Genomic DNA, 19,266 nt, shown 5'->3' on the forward strand with positions numbered 1-19,266 from the left:
TATATTGATGAATTCTATTGGATCTGATTAAGTAGTGATATTATAAATTACATTTAATTTTTTGGTTGTTACTTTCTAACAATTATGATAGTAAAGTCCATTAATTGAGTTGCCCTAAGAGGTTTATTGTAAATCTTCTAATAAGGTGACATCCTCAAAAGAGCATTTAAAATCTTCTAACAAGGTTACTCCTAATAGGGTATAAGAATCAAATAGGTCTCCAACAAAATCCCTTAATTGAGTAGCATTTTACAATGATTTTGTAAACCTTAACCATGTAGGCTCCTAACAGGGTGTATTCTAGAAGAGTACAAATATTTGCGGGCACCATTATCACACCATGGTTTTCACCCTATTCAAGTTTCTATGAGATAAACATGGTGTTATTATTATGTGGATGTTTCATGTGTTGAATGTTTGATTAATGTTTACTTTATTGATAGGTTGCTAATAGGTTAAAGATGTTTTAATTGATAAAATTGTTTGATAAAGCTAATTGGGACTATAAGTTTATTTGGGTTGGTGATTATTGGTTCACCTCCCACCACCCCCCAAGTAGTCATTCGTATAGCTATAATTAGTATGAAAGATTTGGTCCCTTAAATCCTCAGAAGGTTTAGTAGCTGAGAGAAAATATCTCAAGATATATAGGAAGGATACACCTAAGCTCAACAAGAATATGGATGACTTTGGCATATGGGCAACTTGGATGATGCTACACTTATTAGGAATCTCAATACTATTGTTGATTACCTTAGTACAAAATAAAGATCACCTATTAGAACACCTACCAAATTTGATAGAGGGAAAAAGCCAATTCAAAACTTAGTGATGATAGAACTTGCAAGTACTTTGAAAAAATCAAAGTATGTTGACGTCAAAGGCTAGAATAGTGCTAAGGCCATGTGGGATAAATTGATGAAAATACATGGAGGAGATGGATATATACTGAATGCCAATGCTTAAAGTCTAAAAGGAAAGTATGATGACTATTGAAGTTGATGAAAGATCAACCCCATAGCTCCCAAGAATCACCTACATACAAACACCTATCATAGAAATAGAGAAGCAAAAGCTATGGAGGTTGGAATTCCCAAATCTATAGATGAGACATTCTTGATGAGAAAAAACAGAAATTGGTATTACCAAGAGTAAATAAATTAAATTATAAGGATATCAATCCTTATAAAAGGAGATCAAAACCCTAACAGGGTAAAACCTAGGTTGCATGATAATAATTAATAAAATAATTAATTATTATATGCCTAAAGTTTAGCTTAAGTAAACTAAAGATAATAAGTGACCTAATAATTAAATCAAAATGATTTAATTAATAAGGCAATATCTTATTGTTCTAACACCCTCCCTTAAGATAAAATTAGGGAGTAACTAAAAACCTAAAAATTGCTGTTGAAAGAAAATTTGGGTCCTAACAACAAGGCCTAATGAGGTACCCAAGCACAACCAAATCTCTGTAAAGAGGAGAAATAGAGAAAACCACATGGGAAAAACCCTACTCCAAAAAGAGATGGAAAGAATGTTCCCAAAGATAGGAACAAAATATGATCATGAAGAACACAACTAAAGCATGAAGCTGAAAACACTACCAAATTGCTGATCTAAAGAACCTCCAATGTATAGAACATGACTAGGTAGAGAATACTAAGTTTGAAGAGCTGATCAGTAGAAGATGGAAGGTATCTTTAATCATCTAATACATAGGATCAAATACATAATACATAGCTCACTCCATCGAACCAAGAAAGAAATAGAAGCAACATAATCCCCCTATAATGCTGAGAGGTAAGACATGAGCACTGAAACTAAATGCAATATCTCCTATAGAAAGAAGAACCAAGAACATCAAGAGTGAAAAAGAAGTACAAACAATTATAATGGCATGTGTCATCGACACATCATGAGGCTAATGTCATGGAAGGAACACTCAGTTAACAAAGGAAGATGGTGAATATGGCCAATATAAAACCCCCCAAGGAACTTTATAATGTAGTGCAAGTACAACAAAATAAAAAGATGTCCAGGATCTTGAAATGCAATAGAGTGACACTTTATCTTAGTGTGTTTGAAAAAATACTACAAAAGGATGTCAAAAAATATCAAAAGAGACATAAGGTTGATACAATATATAGTATAACCCATGAAAAATCATCTTAAAAAAAAAAATCAATCACACCTGAAATAAGCAAGATATCCATCAGAATGCAGAAAAGAAAAAATAGAATGGGATTTGCTTGGAGCAGAATTTGGAAAATAGAATGTCTCAAAATATGTCTCCCAGAGTGCAAAAATAAAACTTTTGAATTTGATAGAAAAATAGGCCACCAAACAGAATAAAAAATCCAAATAAACTACATAATCATGATGGGCTCAGAATCAAATTTATGATGCTTCTTTTGGATTGAAAAACAGAGTCCAGTTGAGCAAGTTATGGACAAAAAACCACATGTAGGTCAGAAAAGTGTTGGAAAAGCAAAAAAAAATTATCACCTTGGGATCCATGCCAAAATATCTTAAAAGCTATGTCCACCAATACCAAAAATTGCCTCGGGAAGCATGTTAGTTTACTACCAAAACTATCTCAAATTTTGTGCCAAAAATCACAAAATTGCCACCTTAGGAAATGTATTAAAAAGCTTGATTTACATACTAGAAATTCTAAAATCATTGCCTCAAGAAATGTGTCCATTCTGGGAGCAAAATTTTTAGCCTCAAATTCCAGTTGTGTCCAAATTGGACAAATTTTATATGAAAATGGGGTTTTTTGGGTGCTCTAAGCTCAACAGTGATGTCCATTTGGGCTTAAAGTGCATTGAAAAATAGAGACCCCCCAAATTCAATACACAACCCTATGAATAATAAAACTCTCTGAACAAAAAGCACAGATCTGAAAGCCAAGACAAACTTCTCATAAACAAAATAGGGGCATGAAGATCTGGAGGTCTGATACCATGTAGAAGTTGATGAAAGATCAACCCCACAGCTCCCAAGAATCACTTAAATGCAAACACCTATCACAAAAATAGAGAAGCAAAAGCTATGGAGGTTGGAATTCCTAGATCCATAGATGAGACATTCTTGATAAGAAAAAAAGAAATTGATATTATCAAAAGTGAATGAAATAAATTACAAAGAGATCAATCCTTATAAGAGGAGATCAAAACCCTACCAGTGTAAAAATTAGGTTGAATGATAAAAATTAATAAAATAATTAATTATTATATGCCTAAAGTTTAGCTTAAGTAATCTAGAGATAATAAGTGACTTAATAATTAAACCAAAATGATTTAATTAATAAGAAAATATTTTATTACTCTAACAATTGCATGAAGATGTAGGTGTTGGAAATATAAGAGGAGTAATTGAGAGGGGAGGGGTAAATCAGTTACTACTAAAATAAATCCCAGATCCCTTAGATGTTAGTATAAAAATACAAACTATAAACTAAATACTATTGATGCTTGATAAATACTCATAAAATGCTGTAACTTGGTAATTACTAAATGTGCTTGGTAAATCCTTAACATATAAAATTTATATGTTATATGTGATTACCATTACTTTAATCTAGTTGCAAACACACAAAAGAAAATAGCATGAACACATTTGACACAAGGATTTAACATGGAAACCCAATTTGAGAAAACCTAGCAATTGCAACTAGTTACTATTTTTACTCTTTTGAAGTGAGTCCTGTTAGGAGCCAACCCTATTAAAGGTTACAAAACACACTATTAGGTGTGATCATGTTAATGGATTTAATCACCCTATTAGGAGTGGCCTTGTTAGAGGTCTTTAGACAATTCAATAGAACTGCCACTTTGTTAGAGGATTTGCAAATAGTTGTTAAGCCAACTGTATTAAGAGATTTAGATCACTACTACAATAGTTAAAAAGTAACAATGAGATGACCTAATTTGAATGCAACTGAATTGCTAATTACAGATCTCTATTCTAGCTTGTATTTGATCCTTCTTGACTGAATATAGCTTTTCTACTCCACAAGGATATTTTGCTTATCCTTCAAATTCGCTTCCTCTTCTCATTATTAAATATTCAATAATATCTTCATACTTGCACACTTTGAAACCATAGTTTGACCTTATATTTATAACTTTCATATTGTCAAGTCAGCTCAAATACAACTTAGAATAATTAATATTCATCACCTTAGTCAGCTAGAATCAATCGATAAATCAATTGAGCTTAATATGCCAAAATAAGAAAATCCTTCATTGGCTGACCCAACTCAATAGAAACTAACTCAAAAATGATTTCCTAAACCAACAGAAGTTCAATTAACACTGCAAATTTGCAAAAATTCTTTGGAAATCGAGTGAGCATAGTTAGCACTAGTTCTATCCAACTTTCCTTTATTAAATGAGTGAGCTCAATTAACACTCATCTTTTGCATACTTTCCTTCAATGCCTAAGTGAACTTGGTAGACACTACCTTCTGAACTAGACAACAACAATAATGCTTAGTAGACACATAAAACTATTTTCACTAGCTTGAGTGAGCTTGGCATATAATGATTGATAATGATATGAAATTTTTGTAACATTAAAGACAATACACAATTAATCAGTTTTATCCAACAATCTTCCTCTTTAGCATTGATGGCAACACAACATGTCATAGCACAATGAAATTTTAGATTTATTCTTGAGAACTCCCTCTGTTAGTATGAGCTCTTCCTTTCACTAGATTCTACTTCTATTTGCAACAACTTCTGCTAAGTTCATTCATAGAACTTTCTCCCTCTTACAACAAACTTCTCCTTCTTTTAGTTCCTTACTTTATTCTTGTTCTAGAAAATTTCTCAGAGATATGATAGTAAACTTCTCCCTCTTTGATAACACATGCCAAAGAAAACAACCTTGCTAATATCAATGTAGCTCAAGTACTAATTGTTTGGCAATATGCCCTTGTCAATTCTGCACCAACTGACTGATCTTCAAATTAGCTCTTGTTGATGCATCACTAAACTTTATTTAGTGAGCTTCAAATAGGGAAATGATGCCTAGCTTGCCTCCTAGATACAGAAATGCATCCTTAGGTAATGGCTTGGTGAATATGTCTACAATTTGTTCTTTTGTATTCATATATTCCAATATGACTTGTTTTTCCTACACCAATTCTTGTAAGAAGTGATATTTTATTGCAATGTGCTTTGTTTTGGTATGCATCACTGGATTCTTTGATATATTGATTGCACTGGTGTTATCATAGTATATGACTATTGGATCCTTGATCTCTGTCTTCATTCCTTCCAACAATTGTTTGAATGAAACAATGTTAGAATAATTAACTGCTGCTGCCACATATTCTACCATTGCTGTGAATTGAGATGTACAATTTTGCTTCTTGCTTGTCTAAGACATTAGTCTTTTACCAAGAAAGAATTCTCCACCACTAGTGCTTTTCTTGTCATCAATATTTCCATCCCAATCAGCATTAGTAAATACTTTCAAGTCCAAAATGCTTCTAAGTTTATACCATAAGCCATAGTCTTCAGTACCCTTTAGATATCTCATGATTCTCTTGATTGCCATCATGTGATTTTCTTTAGGAATAGCTAAAAATCTTGCCACTATTGATGAGGCATATTAATGTCTCAAATTTGATATAGTTTTTATATAGTCTGAACATACTCTTTGAGCCTTGTGAAAATTTTTTTCCAACATATTTGTCTTATGATGGATGTAGCTAGAACTTATTAAACTTATGGATAACAGATATGGCATACCTTGATTAATATTATATATAAAGTTTAGTATTTCATTTAAATATTTTAAGCTATGTTCTAATATTTGAATAGGAGTAGAAATGTTGTTGTGCATATGTGTTCATATGTTTCTAATTTTTTAGAAATGGAGAAGTGGCAAAAAGAGTGGTGAAAATCATACTAAAGAAGGAGTAATGAAGACCTATCATAGTATGAGAAGCATAGGTCAGTTTTGAGTGTTAAGCCATGTCTGTAAGAAGAGTTATTCCAGGAGACCCAACTTGCTACATTATTTGCAAACTATTATTCTGTTGCTCAATCAATGTTTTAAAGTCATGGTTGACATTCCACCTTTTTCTTCTAACAATGCTTTCTTGGTTTTTATGTTATGTAATAAGTTCCAATCCTCTATATATATAAGGAAAGAGGAGAAAAGTTAGTTAGTTAGTCAGAGGGATTCCAAAGTTGCTCTTTTATATTATCTATAAATTATTTAGTCATGTAACAAAAGAAGAATTCTAATGAGAAAGTGATTTTAAAATACTTTTTGTGTTCTTAGATAGTTGAAACCAACCAAGGAGGCCCACTTGGGAGGTGGAATAGATTCATTTCTTGTAGTTTCCTATTTTAAGATAGATTTACATATTAGTTCTGCATCATTTTTACTGTGAAAGTTACTACAACACTTATGGAAAATGATCATAGTGGATGTTTGAATTGTTAACTAGCTAGAATTCCTTTTTTGAAGTTTTCTATAGTTTTCTATTGTTAGTCCAAGCATGTATGTTGTTCTGTATCAGTAGTATAGATTCCTTTAATGCATTTTACTCTCCTACAACATAGATATTAAGACTTAAAGGAACTTAGTGCACATACTGTGCTTACCCATTTCAAGTTCTATGTCCCTGGGTTGAAAATTCAAGTGTAGTTCATGATGAAAGAGATAATTCTCAAAATAGACATATTATCCTTGAGAGGAATAACAACATGATTATCTTTATCTATTATGGAAACCCTATATTTTTGGCACCATTCTTAGGGATGGTGTCTAACTAGGAACCTTTATGAGTCCTCTATTTTTAGATTAGTGTGTTAGTTAGAAATAACAACATTGTGTGCTTGATTAACAAGTCACCAATTCAATTGCATGCATTGAAGAGGAAGACAACGAGATGAATATGAAAGATTTCTTCCATGGGAGTCTGTGAATCCAAACCAAGAAATTGAAGAAGAAGCCTAGTTGCTTTTAAGGATTCAAGCCCTATTTTTCCTACAGAATCATCCTCAAGAGCAGAACTTTAGATACAAGTGGTCTTCAACCTTTTGCTAAAATTTTGGCCAGTTTCCTTGATGTTACTACTCCAAATCCACCAGTTGTTAACAATCTAGTACCAAATGTTCCTTTTCAATAGAAACCTCATAATCAAATACCTCATGTAATGGCACAAGCTACTTTTCCATTTCCTCTCCCAAGCCTTGTAACCAATGCTAATGTCAACAATATACTTCCAAATGCTCTTCCAAAGTTTTATGGCCTTGCAACTGAAGATTCTAATACTTTCTTGTTTGAGTTTGACATACTTTGTCATAGCTTTGACTACAACATTGATGCCTACAAGCTTAAGTTGTTTCTAGCATCACTGAAAGAGTCAATTTTATGATGGTTCATGGGCTTAGGAGCCAATGCAACATGTACTTGAGATGAAATGCAAACTATATTTCTAGAGAAATATAAAGAGTATTGCAAAACACATGATTCAAGAGGAATTGATATCTTTAGAATATCACAAAAGGAGAAAGAAACATTGGAAGACTATGTTTCACATTTTTTGTGTACATTGCAGAAGAACCCTCAGCATGTGTTGTTCGAGGATTCACAAAAGCTAGTCTTCTCGACAAGCATGAATGGTAATTGTCTAGAAGCATTAGACTTGATGGTTGGTGGAGATGAATATCAATATTCTTGGGATGATCTTAAGAAAATCTTTCTTAACTACTCAAGGTCAACAATGAAGAAAGGAAAAGGACATTGGACTACAACTACTACAGGAATCAGTTAGGGTATTTCAAAGCTTAAGATATCTAATCTTCTCTTAGATTTCAAGAAAGACATCATAAATGATGTCATTACACATCTCAACACAATTAATGCAAAGAAGAAGTATGCAAAAGTTGAGTTACAATTAGCTGAGTACTGCCCACACTACCGAAAGTAGAAGAAAAATTGCCAATGCAAATTGGTCGCTAGAATGGAAAACTAGCATCTCCCAACTAAGTACATCAAAATAGATGGAGAGGATGAGAAAGTATTATTTGTTGCTCAATTCTAGCCATGGGACCAATGTCAAGGTATGCCTCAGGACCCTTTGCAAAATTCAAATTTCTATGGTAATCAATGGCAAAACCATAATACCCAAGGTCCTAACAATATAGTCAACCTAATTGGAATAATGTTTGAAAAAATAATCCACAATAGCCTCAATGGCCTTAGAATTCCCAATCTTCTTGGCCAAACAAACAAAATAATCAATGGAAAAATTAATAGAACCAATGGCAACCACCTCAGGGGAATTGGCAGTCTACAAATCAATGGAGAGGACCTCAATAATGGCGTAACCAAAATATTGGTAATCCACAATTACCACAATTACCACCTCTAGTCCAACAACCTACACTAATGCCACCACCTGCAACTCCTAAACCTCAAAAATAGACCCAGTGACCTACACAACCTTAACCAAATCAAAATAACCAACAATCACAAAAACCAATGTATTTTGCTGATGCTCAACAATACCATGCTTATACTCTAAATGTTGCAAATATACATTTGAGATCTGGTACAACACTACCAATGCCTAAACCACCTCTTATAACTGAAATACTAGATACTCCTACAAAATTAGAACTCATAGTTTCCAAAGAGGTGGACCCAACTAATGTCACTAGCTCAACTCAAGCTCAACCAATAGTTGAACCACCTTTTCTAGAGAAGCTCATATAAAGTAAACCTGCACAAACATAGGAACAATCTTTTGATATTATTGATTAGTTAAAGAATGTGCATGTCCAAATACCCCTATTCCAAGCTATTAAAGATGTTCCTATCTATGGAAAAGCCATTAGGGAAGCCTGTCTAAAAAATCCTGGGAGGAAGAAAAAAGACCCAACTATAATCCATGTTGTAGGACAATTGGCTGACATTATGTTAGGAAAATTGATTATTCCTAAATATTCTAATCAAGGAAGTCCAGTTATGAATGTGATTATAAATGGTCAGTCTGTTAAAAATACTTTAATTGATCTTGGTGGTACTATAAATGTCATGACTAAAGATACTATGAAAAGTTGAGTATAGAAGGATTAAGGGCTATCCCAACAATTCTCCAACTTGAAGATAGTTCTACTATAACTCCTGATGGGATGATAGAAGACATAGTAGTAACCCTAGAATCTCTAGAGTACCTTGTATATTTCATGATTCTATCACCAAAAGTCAATTTATTTGGTTACCTTGTCATTCTAGGATGACTAGGGTTAGCTATAGATGATACAAATATAAGTTGTAGGTCAGGGAATATGACCATATCTAATGGTTAAGCAACAAAAAAATTTGATCTATATCCTCCAACATAACCACAACCAGATTTAAGTACAATTGTATGGCCAAATTTAAGGGATGGAGAAGAAGAGTTAAACTCTATAGCACAACTTATGATGTTACATAGACAATCTTTTCTAAAGCTGCAGGAAGAGGATTTAGTAATTCAAAGTATTTGACTTAATAATAATTGTGTGCTAGAAAAAGATATATCTAATAGCTCTATGTTAGAATTAACTACATATGAGGAATGTAATGAGAGTTGTTCTCTAGTCAAGGAGCCAAACATTATCCATCAACTCTTACCATGTGAATTAGATACAAGTCCAATATCTGAAGCTACTATAATTGATTCTACAATTACTATTGAGTTGTCAAAAGGCCATAATCTCTATGTCAATCCCAAATTATCTTCTACATAGATGAAATAGTAAACAAAGCTTTTTCAAAAACATGAAAAAGCTTTTGCATGGGACTATGGAGATATGAAAGGGTTGAATCCTACATTATACACTCATAGAATATACATTAATGAAGGGTGCTTGCCACCCCTTCAACCCCAAAGAAGGATTAATCTAGCCCTTAGAGAAATAGTTAAAACTGAATTGCAAAAATTGCTTGATGTTGGTTTTATATATCCTATATCTGATAGTAGATGGATGCCACCTCTAGTCATAGTGCCTAAAAAGGGAGGGAATTGGTGGATTTGTGTAGATTATAGAGAATCGAGTAAGGAAACTAAAAAGGATCAATTTCCTTTACCATTCATTGATCAAGTTCTAGACACTCTGGCTGGAAAGAAATATTTCTCTTTTCTAGATGGGTATAGTGGTTATAATCAAATAAATATCGCTCCTGAAGATCAAGACAAAACTACATTTACATGCCCATGGGGTACTTTTGCATATTCTATCTTGCCATTTGGCCTATGTAATGCCCTTGCAACATTTTAATGAGCTGTGATCAACATTTTTGTTGATATATCACATGATTTCATGGAAATATATATGGATGATTTCACAACATTTGGAGTCACCTTTGAAGAATCCTTGATAAATCTTGAAAAGGTTCTTATCCAATGTTCTTATCCAATGTAAAGAACATAATCTATCACTCAATAGTGAGAAATGTTTCATGCTCATGTAGGAAGGAGTGGTGCTTGGTCATTTCATATCAGCTATAGGAATACAAGTAGATCTAGCTAAGATAGGGGCAATTCTTATAGTACCCATACCTACAAAACCAAAAGATGTAAGATCTTTTTAAAGTCATGCTAGATATTATAGGCATTTCATCAAAGACTTCAATAAAATAGCTAGTCCTTTGTATACATTGTTGACTAAGAAAGTTGACTTCATCTGGATACTTGAATGTAATGAAGCCTTCCTATAGCTTATAAGAAACTCCTCACTACAACACTAGTTTTAAAGGGACCTGATTGGTCAATTCTATTTCATATCCATATTGATGCATCAGATTATGCTGTAGGAGTTGTATTAGGATAAAAGTGTGCTAATCTTGAGAATTCCATTTACTATATTAGTAAAGCCTTCATGGGCATGAGATGAATTACACAGTAACTGAAAAAGAACTTTTAGCTGTAGTCTATGCATTGAACAAATTTAGACATTATGTAACTAGATATCCTATTTTTTTCATACTGATCACTCAGCTATAAGGAACTTAATAAAAAAAACCAAATTTCACTGGTAGACTAGCAAGATGGTTCTTATTGTTACAGGAGTTTGATATTACAATTATTGACAAGCCAGATAAATCCAACATCGTTGCTAATTATTTGTCTAGATTAAACATTACTGCTAAAGATCCAACTCTAATTGAAGATACCTTTCCAGATGAGCACTTGCTCCATATAGCAATTCATAAACCATGGTATGAAGACAACAAATTATCTTTCTGCAAATAGAATGCCCCCACAAAGAAAGGAGGAAGTTAGTAGAGAAAAGTTTTTATTATTCCTGGATAGATAACAATCTTTTCTATGTTGGACCAGATCAGGTCATGAGGAGATGTGTTAGGGAAGATGAGATATATGATATACTGCATGCTTGTCATGATGAACCATGTGGAGGCCATTTTTTAGGGAAACGAATAGCATTGAGGGTACTCACAACTAGATATTATTGGCCAACCTTACATAAGAATGTAATGACTTATAAAACCAATTTTGACAATTGCCAAAGGATGGGCTGACCAACCAAAATTGATGAGATGCTACTCACTTCACAAATTGTAGTCACACCTTTTGATAAGTGGGGTATGGACTTCATAGGTCCAATTGACCAACCATCAGGTGGAAAATCCTACATCTTAGTATGTACGAATTATGTAACCAAATGGGTGGAATTTAGAACAATGAAACATACAAAAGATGAGAAAGTAGCCAAATTCCTATATGAAGAAATATTCACCCATTATGGAGTCCCCAAAGAACTTGTTACAGATCAAGGAGCCCAATTCACATCAAACCTAATCACTAAGGTTATGAAAGAATACAGTATAAGGCATTGTAAGTCCAACCCCTATCACCCTCAATCAAATGGGCAAGTAGAGGTCACCAATAGAGAAGTTGGAGCCATTTTGACTAAGATAGTGCACATACATAAGAAGGATTGGACCAACAAATTAACTGAAGCTGTTTGGGCATACAAGACCACATGGAAAACAACAACTAGATTCACTCCATTTGAGCTTGTCTATGATAAAGTAGCCATGTTACCTATTGAATTTGAGCATAAAAAATTACACATTGCTTTAGAGTTGAACATTAGTCTTCTTGCAACACAAGAAGAGAGACTTCTCCACTTGAATTCACTGGATGAAATAAGAAAGATAGCTTTGGAAAGAACATAAATTATTCAATAGTAGAAAAAGCAGTGGCATGATGCACATATAAGGAATAAACAATTCCAAGTAGGAGATTGGGCTATCCTCTACGATTCTCGCTTCAAAGAGAATCCAGGGAAATTGTAGACTTGATCGTTAGGGCCTTATGGAATTCAGCATGTATTTGACAATGGTGCTGTGCAACTAAAAACCATTGATCCTATCTAGTTTAAGTTATTTGTAAATGGCCATAGGTTGCATCTCTATCCTCAACCATAGACTAAAACATAGTTCCTGCAAAAATTCCAACCAACCAGTTCACCAATTCCTATGAACATAGTTCCTACAAAAAAGGGTGAAAACCTTCTTCCTACAACCATACCATGACAAAATTTCAAGAGCCTTCATAATAAAACCTCATTTAATATTAGGTCCATTCTTCCATTTACTTTTATCTTTCTTCATATCAACCCATCTCATTTCTCTATCTACCATCTACCCACACTCCACGTCACCCACACATTCTATTTTTACTGCTTCCAATAAATAATTCTATCAGCACCTTTTCTGCAGTCATCAACATTCACCACCTCATCAACCTACATAATGATGTACGCTCTAAAATTTTAAGGTATAACATTTTCTTTTACTCTTTATTCATTTTTAGATCATAGGTTTTGATATTTATATATAATATTGCATTATATATATCATATAAGACTTAAACTAGTTTCTCATTCCTATACTAAATTTTTTCAAAGTGTAGACCTTTGTAAAATTTTAGTGGGGGGCTAAGAAAGTGTATTAATTTCCAAATGTCATCTCACATTATTCTAAGTCATGTCCACATTATAGGCTATACTTTGGTGGCAGTCTGATATTTTTCATTAATTTTAAAAATCTTTCTATATCTATTGTACCTTTTCATTGAGATTTTTGGGAAAAGATCACCTATACTTGGCATGATTGAAAGGACTAAGAGTTATTGTGAGAACACCTTGAGTTAAAGCCTTGATGTCCTTCATTATTAATGTATCATTATTTTACACACTAGAAACAAAGCGGTCTTGTTAAGAGAAGTGGAAACAACATGCGATATTTTTCATAAAGATTAGTTTGAAACTCAGAGAAAGAGAGAATTTGCAAAGGTAAAAGGGGCAAAAATTTATCATAGTGGTGAGAGTGGAAGCTAGACATTTTGAAGATGGGGGGATAGTTAAAGAGGTATGAGCTAGTTGTTCATAATGTTTTACTCATAGACATTGAAGCAGTTCAACGATTTCATGCTTGCGGATGGCTTGGTTACTTCTTACAATTAACAAAGTTCAATAAAGAAGTGGTAATGGAGTTCATGATGACATTTGATGAAGGGAAAGCCTCAGTTTGGGGATTAAGAGTGATTTCTACTAAAGAAAGGATAGAAAAAGTCATAGGATTACTAGAAATTGGGGAACAATATCCAAATGAACATGATGTTAGGTCCTCAAGGGCACAGTTCACTAAGCTAGGTAACCCTCAACTGGACATTACAAAAAAAGGATGTAAGAGACTCTCTTTCACCTCCATATCCAGAGTTACCAACCCACATTATTAGGTATTTAACCTATGAAGGCATGTTTTCAAACTTGCACGCTTATCATCTTAAATTACTCAGTTGCGTAAGACATAACATGCCAGTTAATGTTCCCAAATTTCTTTATAATATGTTGTGTATAAGTGCTGAGGAAACTAAAAAAGGAAAGACAAATTAGGTTTCCCATCATATCCTCATTAAAATTCTAGTTGAAAGATCTCTTAGAGATTCTTCCCCTATTTCATGGGTAGAATTTTTTGAATCCATGACCTTACAACCTCAAGCCAACCCTATTCCTCAAAACTTGGAAAATGAGGAAGAACTCATAGAGCTCAGTAAAAACTAGCTGAACTAAAAAAATAACCCTCTTCGGATAAGCCAGTTGAACCTATTTTAGAGGATGTTATACCAAGTTCTTGTACATAAAAAGACAAGTGTAAGGTTAGTGAAGAAAGCCCTAACCTTGAAAAGGAAGCCCACAACCCCTCTGTTAAAGTAACAAAAAGGAAAAGGTCTTTTCTTGCAACAACTATTCTTGCAACATCTACTCTAGCCACACCTAAACTAAAACAGACCCGTAAAATGGTCAAAGCTAAAGAGATTCCTATACGAAGAAGCCCTTGTATGTGAGGACAGTCATCCCCAATTTATATTAGAAATCCAAATGCCCCAATTTCAAAGTCTCACACAAAATTGGTAGTTGAAAATGTCCCAAATGATTCTTTGGTGCAATTAGAGCTTCAAAATGTAGAAACACATGAAAATGTGCTTGTCAAGGAGATACTGTAAGAGAATAAGGAAATGTGCAAATCAAATCCTACTACTATTCCAAAAAAATCCTCTAGCAATGATCAACCTACCATGCTCAATCCTTGAATATTCCAATGTTTCTCTTATACCTCATAAATATTCCTAATAGACCTAGCATTTCCAACAAGTTACCAAAGAACACAAGATGAAATTTGAAGCTCAAGAATTTTCATCATCCACAATTTAGTCAATATTGTTTAGTCTATACAATCATTTTATTTTTTAGAAAACCTTGTGGAAGCAAGAAAGAAACTAGATGCAAAAGGTAATATTTGACAGGGATGAGGAAATTGAATCATTAAAGGAGCAACTAGAAAAACATAAGCAACAAATGAATAAAGCTTTGAAGTTAGCTAATCAGGCTATGGCCTATAGAACACCCCAAGGGTGTATGCTATTTGTTTAAAAGAACAATTTTTGTTATTTCAGTTAATGATAACAATGACAAATATTGACTATGAATATAAGAGTGTGCAAAATTTTTATAATGTGTATCAGACTTTTCCCTCATGGAAAAAGAAGTTGTTGTCTGAGCTCTATTTGCATAATTTCATAATTTCACATGAAATAGAGTGGAATCGCCTACTTTACATTGGGGATGTTCAATTAAGATCTCTAATGTGATGGATGGAAAATGAAACAAATTATGATAGACAGTTGGATACCTATAGGGATCTTGAAAGGTCTGAACCACTGCCACTCCAAGCTAAATCCCATAAGCCTTATGACCTCTTAAGATATTGGTTTAGATTAATATGTGGAAGGCCAAAACCAAAATCAGAGAAATTTTTTTTGAAGAAAGGGAAAAAGTTTACAAAGAATATCAGAAACTTCCTAATTTCACACAACAAAGAGCAATTACAAGGCTTAGAAATAGATGTAGTTGATTACTTGAACCTTTCAAGAAGGCTGAACCACACAACCCTATTAATTTTGAGCCAGTAGTTAATAGAGTGGCTAAATATATACATATGGGAATGCAAATTAGGAAAGAGCTATGGATGCCACTAACTTTTCAACCTCCTACCCTATTCTAGCCCCTGTATGAAAACAATGCTACTAGGTTAGACCCATTAGTTGAACACTTAGATGAGCATTGGAGATGAACTAGAGGATATTTCTACACCTTCAGAAGTGGGAAACAAGGGAAGACAATAGTGGGAGATTTTAGAGCAATGACAAAGAAGTAAAATTCTGGATGACAAGCATTTGCATAATGGGGGGCAAATGATGAGGCATATTAATGTCTCAAATTTGATATAGTTTATATATAGTTTGAACTTACTCTTTGAGCCTTGTGAAAAAAAATTTCCAACACATTTGTCTTATGATGGATGTAGCTAGAACTTATTAAACCTATGGATAATAGATATGCCATACCTTGCTTAATATTATATATAAAGTGTAGTATTTCATTTAAATATTTTAAGCTATGTTGTAATATTTGAATAAGAGTAGAAATGTTGTTGTGCATATGTGTTCAAATATTTATAATTTTTAGAAAATGGAGAAGTGGCACAAAGAGTGGTGAACACTGTATTAAAGAAAGAGTAATGAAGATCAATTATAGCATGAGAAGCGTAGGTTAGTTTTGAGTGTTAAGCCACATCTACAAGAAGAGTTATTCTAGGAGACCTGACTTGCTACATTATTTGCGAATTGTTATTTAGTTGCTCAATCAATTTTTCAAAGTCATGGTTGACATTCTGCCTTTTTCTTATGACAATGTTTGCTCATAGTTTTTATGTTATGTAATAAGTTCCAATCCTCTATATATATAAGGAAAGAGGGGAAAAGTTAGTTAGTTAGTCAGAGGGATTCTGAAGTTGTTCTTTTCTATTCTCTACGAATTATTCAATCATGTAGCAAAAGAAGAATTCTAATGAGAAATTGATTTTGGAATACCTATTGTGTTCTTAGATAGTTGAAGCCAACCAAGGGGGCCCACTTGGGAGGTGGAATAGATTTAGGTAGAGCAGATTCATTTCTTGTAGTTTCTTGTTTTAAGATAGATTTACTGTATTAGTTTTGCATCATAGTTATTGTGAAAGTTCTTGCAGCACTTGTTGAAAATGATCATAGTGGATTTTGAATTGTTAACTAGCTTAGAATTCATTTTCCAAAGTTTTCTATAGTTATCTATTGTTAGTCCAAGCAAGTTTACTATTCTGTATTAGTAGTATAGATTCCTTTCATGCATATTACTCTCTTGCAACATAGATGCTAAGACTTAAAGGAATTTAGTACACATACTGTATTGACCCATTTCAAGTTCTACATATTTGGGTTGACAATTCAAGTGTAGTTCATGATGGAAGAGATAATTCTCAAAATAGACATAGTATCCTCGAGAGGAATAAAAATGTGATTAACTTTATCTATTGTGGAAACCTTGCAACTATTCCAACTGTTAGAGTAATATTAGGCCCTGTATGTACTACATATTGCAATTTTCCAATCATTGATCTATATGTGGTTTGATCAACTTCTTTGGAATCATCATTTTTGGATAGCTTATGTCCAGTAGACATAGGGGTTCCAATTGGTCTTGAATCTTCCATTCCAAACTTCTTTAGTATCTCCTTGATATACTTAGATTGAGTGATGTAGATACCATTTTTGCTTTGCTGTATCTACAATCCAACAAATAATTTTATCTCACCAAACATGGACATCTCAAATTCTTTACTCATTTTTTCTGAAAATTCTTTGTACAAGTCATCATTTCCTATAAATAGAGTATCATTAGCAAATATCTCTACCAACAAAGTCTTCTTATCTAGTCCTTCCTTGATATACATACAACTATTATCATTTATTCTTTGAAAACCAATCTGTACCAAGTAATTATGAAGTCTTTCATACCAAGCTCTACAAGCTTGCTTGAGACCATATAATTATTTATGTAACTTGCAAACCATGTCTCTTTTGCTAGGATCTACAAAACCTTCTGGTTATTCAATGTAGACTTCTTCATCAAGAATTCCATTCAAGAATGCAAATTTAACATCCATTTGATATACTTTAAATCCTCTATGTGCTACATATGCTAGTAAAGTTATAACACCTTCTAGTCTTGCTATAGGACAAAAGTCTCACCATAATCAATACCTTCTTCTTGAGAATAAACTTTACACACCAATCTTTCCTTATTTCTTGAAACTTTTTCATCTTCATTTAACTTATTTTTGAATACCCACTTTGTGCTAATTACATTCTTATCCTTGGGTCTAGGAACAAGAGTCCAAGTTTTGTTCTTTTTTATCTATTCTATTTCTTCATTTATTGCTTCAATCCAACTTTTATTTTCTAGATCATCTTTAACACTTCTAGGTTCAAATTCAGCAAGTAAACATGTACCTTTTAATTTTCTTCTTGTCATCATTCCATTAGATTTGTCTCCAATGATTTGATTAGGTGCATGATGCCATCTGACATATCTTGCTAACATAGGATCTTTGGGCTTTGAATATGTTCCACTATCTTTATTATGAACTTTAGTTTCAAGCTTAGGTCCTTCTTTCTGTGACTTAGGTTCATCGGTCCTAGTTTGAACTAGTTCGGTAGCCTCTGACTGTGACTCAGGTCCTTCAAACTATAACTTGAGTTGCACTATCTATGACTTGGTAACTATTGGGGATTTTGGGAACTCAAGAGATGAATCTTCTTATCATTTAGATATTTGGCAAGGTATCAGGGTCATAGTAAACAAATCTCCTATAATCCTCTGTCTCCTTGTTGCTTTCTTCTTCACTCTTTTCTACAAACTCATCAATTCTAACATGTGCACTTTCTATTATTTTACGAGTAGAAAAGTTCAAACATTTGTATGCTTTACTTTTATAGGAGTATCCTAGAAATATGCCATCATCATATTTTGCATCAAATTTTCCTTTTCTAGACTCTTTCAAGATATACAATTGTTGCCAAATACTTTCAAGTAACTTACATTAGGTTTGTAGCCATACCATAATTTATAAGGAGTTTTGTTTGAATCTTTCTTCAACTATACTATGTTCAAGGTATGAACTACAATGCTGATAGCTCCCTTCCAATATTTGAGAGCAACATTCTTTCAATCATCAGGGTTCTTGCACAATTCATGTTAGATCTATTTCTTCTTTCAGCTATACCATTTTGCTGTGGTGTATTAGGGGCTAATACTTGTCTTTTGATTCCTTTTTTAATGAAAATTTATTGAATTCATTGGAGATGAATTCACCACCTCTGTCTAATCTTAAGCATTTCAACCTTTTTCCAGTTTCTTTTTCTACTCTTGCTAGATACCACTTGAACTTTTGAAAAGCTTTTGATTTTTCTTTTAGGTACATTACAGTCATCATTCTAGAATAGTCATCAAAAAAAAGAATGAAATCTTTTTCTCCACTGTAACTCTATATACCAATAGGTCCACACAGGTTTGTATGAATAATTTTTAAGACTTCTTCTGACAGATAGTTTTTGCTTTTGAAACTAGTCTTTCCCATCTTACCAATTTGCTAATTCTTGCATAGACCCATATCAGGCTTCTTCAAACTAGGAATGCCTCTTACTCTTTAATGTTTTCTTATCTTAACTATATTATCAAAGTTTACTTGACATAGCCTTTTATGCCATAACCAACTTTCTTTTACTTGAGAAATAAGATGTGAACAATCACTGAGATTAAGATAAAATAGATTGCCTTT

Source organism: Cupressus sempervirens, chromosome 9, assembly GCF_028749045.1.
Source record: "Cupressus sempervirens isolate cs-2001-9-10 chromosome 9, ASM2874904v1, whole genome shotgun sequence".
NCBI lineage: Eukaryota > Viridiplantae > Streptophyta > Pinopsida > Cupressales > Cupressaceae > Cupressus > Cupressus sempervirens.